The sequence below is a fragment of the Thermobia domestica genome, chromosome 9, assembly GCF_964235325.1.
Source record: "Thermobia domestica chromosome 9, izTheDome1.hap1.1, whole genome shotgun sequence".
In the NCBI taxonomy this organism is placed as follows: domain Eukaryota; kingdom Metazoa; phylum Arthropoda; class Insecta; order Zygentoma; family Lepismatidae; genus Thermobia; species Thermobia domestica.
The window spans coordinates 102,527,408-102,534,798 of record NC_137462.1 but is presented as its reverse complement, the minus strand read 5'-3'; positions in this window follow the sequence as shown (position 1 = coordinate 102,534,798).

The window sequence follows — 7,391 nt, the reverse complement described above, 5'->3', positions numbered from 1 at the left end:
GAAAAACCCAGTCAGGCTTACAAAATTTCTACTCTGAGAAATAAGGAAATGATAATACGTAAGAAATTGAAGAATTTAGTGCTATAATTTAAATAAATTGTCATGAATACTGCAGATCTATCTCTTTGTACGCTAGGGAAAATGTCGCCTATCGGTGGCGACGAAATCAGCTTTGTGGGTCCATAGAGTTATTGTTACTCATCTAAGTAGGACAAAACAATAATTTGTTTCCTTTTGGAAATATCTAGTTTTACTCTTCGTACTACTCTTCCCAGTAGCTCATGTGAAGTATAAAAAATTTTAAAAATTATTTATTTATTTTTATTTTATTTTATTTATTTTTGCTCTGATTAACCATAGAATTTCAATGATGTCACGCAGAGACGTAAGCAGACTACAGCACTCTTGGCTACAGCAGAGCCGTAAGCAGCACGCTTGACTACAATTCGCGTGGTCCCAAGTTCGATTCCCGGTGTGGGTACAGTTGAACGACCAAAGTGGTTCCACTATAATCAGTAGCTCCACGTCTCCTTTAGCCGCCCTAGCATAACTGTGGGACGTTAAACTAAAACAAGTTAACCCAAAAATTAACACAATGCGTATTACTAACTGTAAGTCTTTGAATAATTGCATATACACTGAAGAAAAAACCCAAGTCCAGATTTTAGGAGAAAACGAGGATAATATGCTTTTTGTTGGGAACACTATGACAAGACAGTGGTGTCAATCTTAATACTGAGTGAAACGCCCTCATTTCTATGGCGACATAGTCAGTAAGTGAGAGCGATGCTTACTGTTCTCACAGGAGTAATTGGTGCTCTCACTTACTGACGTACGTAGCCACATGAAATAAGGGTGTTGCACCCAGTATTACAAATGACGCCTGTATATATATAAAACAACATCGACGATTGGGAGGTGATTCCTAACACCAAGATAAGACAAAATGCTTCCTTTCGGAGTTACACGCTGCCAAAAACATGAAAAAAAATGAATTTTAATGTTCCACAGCTCCAATGGCGGAGCCAAGGGAAGGTCAGGGAGGCCAGGCCCCCTTGCTCAAAATCTTGCCCCCCTAGTGCCCCCCACACAGTGATATAGCTATAGGTTTACAAACGCTAAGTGAGTCGTAGCCACAAGTGAAACTACTACCAAAACATCTCTCCACAGCAGAGTTACCAACTGCACAATACCGTATGTTGCAATAGTCTGCGTTCCGAAATGAAATGAAATCAAGATTTACGTCCCACGGATATGCCAACTAGGCTAATGGTGACGGTGACGACGAGAGATGAATGAAATGGTGGAATGAGGAAACTGAGAAGAAACGGGAGAACCCCAAGAAAACCCACGCACGTGGTGTTTGTCCACCACAAAGTTCACTTGACGCGAGCTGTGATCGGACCAAAGGTGGACGCTCTACCACTGAACCACTGCTCTGCGTTTCGAGTAAAATAGCTCTACTAGTTTATGTTCGTAGTAAGCAAGATCTAATTCACTGAAATCTGTAGGATGCATGCATTGATCTCACCTCCTGAACTACCTTTTAACCCTTATATCTTATTGACGTAGTTATCTCCTTTGTTTCCGACAAAGAGCCAGAAAGAAAAGCAAAATCAGTCGGCATTCTCATTCGCTTTAATGCTGAAATTTATACTAAAATATGAGACACTTACTTACAAATAGCATACACTTTAGTAAAACATTACACTTGAGTTGGACGAAAGAAGTGTTCGTATATTACCTACTACAATTCGTATAATAAGTGGTTAATTCTCATTGACTATGGCGACATAGAACAAATGCATAGTAATCATTAAATAATTTGGTACTACTACTACTACTACTACTTATTATTATTATTATTATTATTATTATTATTATTATTATTATTATTATTATTATTATTATTATTATTATTACAGTTTATCTACATAATAATATAAATAACTACTTATATTATTATGCGGTATTAAAACAAATCTGGAACTTGTGATATTTATTCATTTCCATCATTCCATCAGGCAAACTGGTCTGATGTGTGCAAGAAGGAATGTTTTCGAGCTGGTAAAATTTGAGATGACTACTGCCTATAACCTTGAGCTTCGCCTTATATCCAATTCTATTATAGCAGTCAACCTCCGCCGTCACGTCTAAGTGGAGTAGTCACCTAACCCTTGCTCATGTTCAGCAGCAATCACGAGCACTAGGTTTACTCACAAAGGATGTCGCGGCATGTTCTGCGAACAGCTTGTTGTTTACAGTTTCCATTCAACTTTCAGAAGTAATGTTCCTCTGTATAAATATGATAAGCAGACTTGTTTCCTAGTTCGCTTTGATTTTCTTAACGACTACTAAAAAAGAAGTAGTTATCATATTTCTGTTTTTAAAAAATAATGCTTTTGGATAGGATAGAATGGATAGAATAAGATATGCATATTCAATGATTTTTAAATTATACAGTACATTTTAGTTGTGATTGAACCTTACAAGTTTTGTGAGTATATGAATCAAGTTTTTCCATTCATTGAAGATGCCCCCCTCAAAATTTTCGTGGTCCCTTCATTGGCCCCCTTGAAAAACATTCTAGCTATGCTACTGCATAGCTCCAATACTATGGGATCTACCGTAGTCGGGTCAAGACTTCAACTAAGAACTAGTATGTGTCCTAGCCAAATATCCATGTATCAGTATCTTGCGGTACTTCTGCAACAGCTTTTACAGAGGTATTTGGTGAGTACTTAAAATTATATGCCCTTAGCCAAACTCCTTCTATGAAAATTGTTGCGTGAGTACCGCAGGATTCTGAAACATGTATTTTTGGATAGGTCACATAATAGTTCCTAAGTAAAGTCTTGACCCGACTACCGTAGATCCTATAGTATTGGAGCTATGGACCATTAAGGTTCATTTTTCCATGTTTTCGGCAGCCTATAATTCCAAAAGTAAGCATTTGTGCACCCAGTTTGGTCTATACTTTTTGTCTTATCTTGGTGTCAGGAATCACCTCCCACCCGTTGTTGATATATATATATATATATATATATATATATATATATATATATATATATATATATATATATATATATACAGAGAGAGAGAGAGAGAGAGAGAGAGAGAGAGAAAGAGAGAGAGAGAGACGGACAGACAAGGCTACATCAGCAGTGGATTTTGTTTTCGGGAGAGGTTTGAGAAACGGGTAAGAAACATTTGTGCTGTACGTGCAGTGCAAAAAAATGGTCACAAATTTATTTCGGGAGAGGCTTGAGCCTGATAGGCACCCCCTAAATATAGGACTGTACATCAGTCAACCGTTCACATATTATCTAACACTGCGACGAAAGAAATTTTGAGTGAAGACAATTTTAATTTTTATCAATATTCGAGACGAGACCGAGACTTTCGAGACTGACCTAAGTCTCGTCTCGGTCTCGTCTCGATTTATAGAGGCCTGTCTCGGTCTCGGTCTCGTCTCGGTTATATAAAATCCGTCTCGGTCTCGGTCTCGTCTCGGTATATAAAAGCCCGTCTCGGTCTCGGTCTCGTCTCGATAATTCGAGACGAGACCGAGACGAGACCGAGACTAGTCTCGGTCTCGGTACCATCCCTAGTCATTCTGTTCTCAATAAAACAAGCTTTCAAATGCAATATAGCCAGTGGTCGAAGTGAGACGGTATGCGGTGGTATGTCATACCGTCTCTGGATTTTCCATGATGAAGGCATACCACCTCTGGTTTTTTAGTGATCAAGACATACCGCCACTGGAGGGTAGATGCTAAATACCTTTAATAAATCCATTTTTATACCCAGTAATTGACGAATCGCTTTGTACGTAAAAAGACGTTATTTCTTATGTAGAAATAATTTCTAATGTAAGTTGACAACACAGACATTCTTTGGTATCTTTTTCCTACCTTTTGTTTATAAAATAAGATGTCTTCAAATAAGTTCATATATTCCAGTTTGATGTACCATATTGAATTGTTTCTTTCTTATGTATGGTGTGTCTTCTTGTCTTAATGCATATAAATGTCGTTTTCTGAGCATGGGCGGATCTTCCGGAAGTTTGGAATACCTCTCAGTTGAGTGGGGGTCTAGAAGTTTTCCCGCAGGAAATTGCTAATATAAAAACTCGATTTTTGAACATTTTCGTGAATAATTCTCTATAATGCTACATAACAGAATATTTTATTTATTTATTTATTTTTGAGAGAGAGTTATTGGCGGGGAATCAAAGTCCCTACATGTCACTCCCTCCCGTAACTACAGAGAAACTCTCCAATGGCTTCTAGTCAGTATGTAAATTGAAATGCAATATTTCAGGCAACATGTCCTCACGTATCTCAGCGTTTAGATAGATGGTATGTCGAGTGAAAATTGAAATAAAACATACCGCCTCTGCCTTTTTTCCACTTCGAACACTGAATATAGCGCATATACGAGTAACGGAAAATTTGGAGAAATTCGTGAAATTTCTCTGAAAAAATCCCTCTGTGCAAGTAAGGGTCCCTCTAGAGTGGCTCCGGGTGCGAGTACGCAACCCTAATGCACCCTGAAAAATACTGGTAATGTTTGTCTCAAATACCATAGTCATATCACGAATAGTGACATAGGAAAATATATTTTCCAATCCTGTTTGAATATACAAAATGTCGTATACAAATTGGGAAAAATCATGATGAAAAATAAAATTTTCCGTGACGTCATAATTCCAGTCTTCATACCATAGCTACGCAAAGGCTTGTGATATATTTCAAGACTCCTTCCAAAAAGAGGAAGTAAGAAAATTTGGCGAATGAAATGGCTTAAATTGTCAATCAATACAAAACAAATGAAAGGAGGAAGGGAGGAGGTAGGAAGGCAGGGGTTAAAGGAGAGGAAGGGGTTAGGGAAGCCATGTATTCGTTATCATATCGGACAATCCATCATTCAACCTTAGAAAACGCGCAAAAAGGTATACCTATACGCTTCATTATAGTGGTTATGACGTCAAAAAGCAACAATGAAGTAAAAATAGTAAGACAGCAGAAATGCTCCCCTATCCCTCTGATGTCATCGCCCTACCAGCACTTGTATGTATATATAGGCTTTGGTGCATGGGATTCTACAGTGTATCAGTTGGGGAACTACTTCCATCGCATTACTCTGATGCAATGGTACTCCAGTGTTAATAAGTCAATGAAATAAGATAGATGTTTATATACACATACCTATAAACAGTGGTGCAATTCTAATTTTTTAACCGGTTCTCTCTCTCTCTCTCTCTCTAGCCCTATATATATATATATTTGTGCATACGTGTGTGTGAAAGGGAGAGAGATTAGATTGATGGGTACATACATAGATATAATTTTCTTAGGAAAGAAACCATACAAGGTAGACAAAAACATTTTTTACTGGATATCAAAAGTGACAAATAGAGACCTACATAGCGTCCTAATACAAGGTGGTGTGATGAAATTATGTAGCACTGGGAATATATTGGACTTGTTTTAGATGTGGGGTCTATGATTGTGAAAAAGTATTGGGAAGACCTTCATCCAGCAATAGTTCGACTATTGATGATAATGGTATGTATGTGCTTCAAATATAAAAACGCTCACCACTTCCCTCATATAACCTCAGTGCTCATTCTTGATATCTGAGTATTTGAGATTAAGGAATAAACGCAATAAATGCTTATGCCTTCAAACTAAACACACCTTCAAACACTCTAGAGAAGGAATGAAAGTCTGATGAAGACTCACTTATTGTGTTGAAACTGTTACGTGATTATGTGTTTTATATATATTATCACATAACCTTGCTCAATGTGTTGTGTTTAGTGTGACAATATGGAAACAATGCCTGATGGTGTTTATAACTTATTCTGAGAGAACATCCGCCTTATGCAAAGTCGTTTTCACGTTATATTAGCGTCATACTAAAGGCTTGACTACTGCAGGAAACATATGTTAGTCGAACTCTTTAGTGTGGCACTAATCACGCGTCAGAACGACTCTGCATAAGGCCTCATATGTTTAACCCTATAGCTATAAAACTTTCTTGAAACAAAGACACTTAAGATAAAATTTACTGTTCCTCCATCCGCCATTAATCTTCTGGTATGTACAGAACAAAGCAAGTTTTTTTTTAAGTAGGTAAATTGTACTTGGCTGTGAAAAATTTGTATCCAACCAGCTCTCCCTTCCAGCTGTTGTGTGTGTGTGTGTTTATGTATGCGTGTAACAAACGATTCTGCGAACTCGAAATATTTTAACGACTGGTTCTATCGTACCGGTCCGAACCGCCTGAATAGCTTCACTGCCTATTATAAATTTAATGTGCCTTATGGAGAGTCGTTTTGACGTATGATTAGAGTCATACTAAAGGCCTGACTACTGCAGGCAAGAATGTTAGTCGAACGCTTTAGTATTGCACTAATTAAGCTTCAGAACGACTCTGCATAAGGCCAAATAAAAATACCTGTGGTCCTATTCCGCAACGATTTGCATGAACACAACAGTAGGGTGTGGACACTTGGTGCTGTTTTTTCCTACTGCGCATGCACAAACCCTTTACGCTGATTGGCTGGCGCCGGACCCCGCCCCTTGACGCTGGTTGGCTGGCGCCGCCCACGGTTACGCCCACGGTCACGCCCACGGCCAACCACGGTCTTTTACGACCTCCATGTCGCGCCGATTGGCTGGCGCCGGACCCGTCCACTTCACGCTGATTGGCTGGCGCCGCCCCCCGCCTACCGGACTCACGTACCGCGCACATGCCACATTGCAGTGGAGACTACGAACACTTACCATAGCAGATAATACATAAAATTCGTTCCCTTTTATTAGCACTTTTAACATAGCAGAAATTACACAGAGACTACGAACACACTCTCCATCCACCTATTTAACGTAGCCCATATATATAACATAGCAGGGGTGTACTCATTCCCTTTTATGAGCACTTTTAACATAGCAGATCGATAACATGGCTTATTATCAAGTGGAGACTACGAACACATAGTAGAGCAGATAACCTTTAAGGGGTAGAAGATTCGTTTCACCCCTATTTGAACATAGCACGGCTAATAAATGAGTACGGTTCATTTTCAACCCCTGTTTGCGCATAGCAAAAATATAAGGGCGTATACTCGTAACAGTATTCGTCAATTACTGCATGTCCCAAAAGTACTGACCATCGTGGTAAACGAAGCCACATATTGAGGTACTGTTTCCACCCTCGGAGCAGACTACGAGCAACGAGTAGGTCGTAAAAGACTATGACCTATTTTTCATCCCCTAAATAACATAGTATACACACTTGTTACCCTCCATTTCCGGTTCTGATTAAACACACACACACACTTGGTTGCGTATGCCAAATCCGATTTAGTAGAAATAACACGC